Source organism: Mustela putorius, unplaced genomic scaffold, assembly GCF_011764305.1.
Source record: "Mustela putorius furo isolate JIRA1106 unplaced genomic scaffold, ASM1176430v1.1 tig00000592_pilon_pilon_pilon, whole genome shotgun sequence".
Lineage (NCBI taxonomy): Eukaryota > Metazoa > Chordata > Mammalia > Carnivora > Mustelidae > Mustela > Mustela putorius.
In genome coordinates this window covers 385,898-389,867 of record NW_025421426.1, presented here as the reverse complement: position 1 = coordinate 389,867, position 3,970 = coordinate 385,898, and the positions used below count along the sequence as shown (strand labels likewise).

At 53.2% G+C, this 3,970-nt stretch overlaps 1 pseudogene; it reads right to left on the bottom strand.

Moving 5' to 3' along the window:
- Nucleotides 1-3,495: 3,495 nt before the first annotated feature.
- LOC123392633 lies at nucleotides 3,496-3,617 on the bottom strand (annotated as a pseudogene).
- Nucleotides 3,618-3,970: the final 353 nt, after the last annotated feature.

The window sequence follows — 3,970 nt, the reverse complement described above, 5'->3', positions numbered from 1 at the left end:
TATGGGGCTAGCCATGGCCTCCAGATCCCTCACCTGGCACCAGAGAGGTGCCCCAAATACTCACAGAATGAGGAAGACAGTAACCCCCTGGCCAGGGGCTGTTGACCCTACTGTCGCCTTGACCCCACCTCTCATCTGCATGCGTGAGCCTCACAGCTGGATTGGAAAAAGGTTTAGTTCCTCTCTTCATTCTGAAAGTAAGCTTTGCATAAAGCTCTTAATGGGAGACCAGGGTTGAACCCTTCTGACAGTTAGTTCCCTTATACCCCAGAACCTCCCCCACACCCCCTGATTTGGGATTGGGGGACGAGGATCATTTGTTTAAATAGTTAAAGTTGGGGGATGAGATGGGGTTACCAGCTCTTCACTCGCCCTCTGAGATCACTGGTATTTCAGTGGGGGCAGGGTTGTCACGCACACCATCAGAGCAAGAACCAAACTGCTCCCAGAGTCCCCAAGGACGGTTCTCACACCCAGATGGTTAGCAGGCATCTGCGCACACGTGCCAGTCTCCTTGTCTCTCAGCTCCACAGGGACCTCCACAACCCTGTTCTAGAGCAGGGACTCTTACCTCAGGGTGCGCTGGAAATGTCTGGGCACCTCCTGGGCTGGTCACAGAGCTGGGGGGCAGCTGGCAGTCACCCACTACGGGTCCTCCTGAGACCCAGAGCAGCTGCCCAACAGGAGCGGTTCTGACAAACAACGAGTCTAACAGAGAACTCAATTCCATGTCACTTTGCAACGTGAAGTATTTTTCTCATAGTTTGGATACATGCAGAATTTTCAAGGAGTACAACTGCTTGTAAAATGAGGGGAAATACTTTTTTTTTTTTTTTTTAAAGATTTTATTTATTTACTTGACAGAGAGATCACAAGTCGGCGGAGAGTCAGGCAGAGAGAGAGAGAGAGAAGCAGGCTCCCACTGAGCAAAGAGCCCGATGCGGGGCTCGATCCCAGGACACTGAGATCATGACCCGAGCCGAAGGCAGCGGCTTAATCCACTGAGCCACCCAGGTGCCCCGGGGAAATACTTTTTTCTTTTTTCTGTTTGGAGCATTTCCCAAGAATCATTCAATAGTTTGGGGGCTTACGTCTCCCACACACAGCATCACCGCCGCCACCTCCTTGGCTGTTGTCCATCCACGGAGCTGTGAGTTCCTGGGGGCAGCCCTGCCCACAGCCGCAGCCCCCAGCACAGGAGCCCATGTGATCTCAAAGCCTGGTTTGGGCACTTCCTGGCTGTGCCCTTGGGCGAGTCATCAGCCACTCTGAGCCTCCCTTTCTCCAGCTGTCAAGTAGGGGATCCCCAAGCTCCAACCTCCTGGGGCGGATGTGGAGAAACAGCGAGGCCACGGGGGGCCACGTGCCCAGCCCACAGACCGGGGAGCGCACGAATTACACCTGTTATTCAAGATGCAAAGAACGCCCATGGAAGACTGCCGTGGGCCTCAGGAGGATGTGCGTTTTACGTTGTGTCCATGGCGTGTAATGGTGGTTAGTGGGGCCAGGGGTGCTGGTAACAACCCCCCCCCACACACACATGCACATGTAAGGGCCAGGACAAGGCAAGGAAGGGGCCTGCCTTTCCAGCTCAGCTCTGGCCTCCTCTCCGGCGTCCCGCCACTGCTCTGATGCTGAGTTCCAGCCCACCAACCAGCCCGCCCTGCAGTGTGGTGTTGAAAAACAGGGGCCAAGCCTGGGGTCAGGAGGGCTTGGGTTCCAGTCCCATGCCACCACTTATTAACGGAGTGGCCTTGACCTGTTGACCCCATTTCCTCCTCGGTAGACTGCTAGTTAGCTGGATTTGTTGGGGAGGATGGAAGAAGATCCCAGTACGCCGCGTCTGGCCCAGGGCCCCAGACGGATGGGTGGTCAGCAGAGGAGCTTCCCCTTGTCTCCTCCTGCCTTGTTCCTGGGGGCTCACGAGTGGAGTCGAGACAGGGCTGGGGGACTCTAAGGACAGGACCGAGGTGGGAAGAACGGAGGGCTGGAGGAGCTGCCCCTTTGGAGGCAAGTCCCTGCCCACCAGCGGCCAGCCCATCTGGACTGTTTCCCCCACCACTCCACGGGACTCTGAAGTTCGTTTCAACATTTGATCCATCTGTGTGTGTGTGTGTGTGTGTGTGTGCGGGTGTGTGTGCGCGCTCACGCACGTGCTCGTGTGTCTGGTGAGGGTGGGTGCGACGGAGACAAGGAGAGACACTTGTGAGATGTTTATATTTTATGCCTTTTGATGTAATTCCAGTCAAACCAGATCTGAAATCATGCAACAGGAAGCTCCTTTAAATTTTTAATTTGTTGTTTTTCTTAGAAATGATTATTTCCACATTGAGCCCAGAGACACTCGGGGCTCATCCTGTCTTCCCTCCTTTTATTGTTCGTAAACCTCCCCGGGCAGTGGCTGTTTGCTGCTGCCAATCAGGTGGGCTTTGCACAAACAACACGCTTGGAATTGGCAATTGCCCCAAGAGAATGATGCACGGAGAAAGTTGGGTCCACCCTGTCGCTTGGGAAAGCCCCAGTACCTTTTGGGAAAGTCTTTGCAGCCAGTCCCTGGTAGGTGCAGGTGGAGGTATCGCTTAGAAGAAGTCCAGCCTGTAGAACTCCTTGCTAAGGGCCACGATGGCGTTTTAGAAGATGGATTGAGAGGGGGAGCTCGGGTCTCGGTAGGGGTGGCGTGAGCGGGATCTTTGGTGAATCTTTTCAGCATTTCCGTTTTGAAGCCCACAGCTTGGCCCTGGGGTTTGTGAACAATGGAATGAAGCAAAATCAATCACACAGATTTAATAATAAGGGAGGTGAGAGATACTTCTGATTTTTAAGCAACTTAACCCCCAAACAAGTCCAGGGTAAGGGTCCTTGGCAGCATCCCTGGTCTTTTTCCCAATGAGGAGGAGGATGTAGGGTCCCAGGAGGAGGAAGGGAATATTTGTGGGTGGGGCAGGGCAGAGTCAAAGCCTGACCTGCAAGGCTGCTTAAACACTTGTTCTTTTTTTTTTAAATTTTTAAATTTTATTTTTTATAAACATATAATGTATTATTAGCCCCAGGGGTACAGGTCTGTGAATCGCCAGGTTTACACACTTCACAGCACTCACCATAGCACATACCCTCCCCAGTGTCCATAACCCCACTCCCATCTCCCTACCCACCCCCCCGCCCCCGCCGCCACCCTCAGTTTGTTTTGTGACATTAAGAGTCTCTAATTAACCCTTGTTCTTTACAAGGGAAGGAGGACACCAGAAAGCCTCTTTGAGGAGCCAGAGATGCCTCTGGGAGCCGGGTCTATGGAACAACACACCCGCTGGAGGTCTCTGGGACACCACACCCCCAAGGAGGCTGAGCACCAGCACCTAAGGGGCAGGAGAGGAAACTGAGTCCATCATGGCACAGAGTCCTTTTGCAGGGGAACTTCCTGAGGGTCCAAATGGGGGTGGGCACATGACGGTGGGGCTTGGGACAAGGCATATAACTCTGTGCCTCAGTTTCCTCCTTGGTAAAAGGAACATGGCTTTCAGCTCATAATGTCTCCCATCCAAGTACTAACCAGGCCCGACCCTGCTTAGCTTCCGAGATCAGATGAGATCGGGCGCGTTCAGGGTGGTATGGCCGTAGACTCAGCTCATAATGTCTCAAAGATGACATGAACCTCAGAAGGGCGAGCTGCGCCCAGTGAACAGCAGCCGTGCGACTTCCAAGTGGAAATGGCTTTATTGCTTGTGGCTTTTCTTGCTGTAACTGGAGAATCTCAGTCTTGGTCCCACTGACATCTTGTTCCAGCTGTTCCTTTGTCGTGGGGCTGTCCTGTGTCCTCGAGGATGTTCAGCATTGTCGCTGGCCTTTACCCATTGGAAGGCATTAGCACCATCCCCCTCCTGAGTCTGGATGACAAAAACAGTCTCCAGGCATTGCCAGGTGTCCCCCCCACCTCATTTAACTGAGTTCTAACTAAAATGCATGCCTAGTGTAT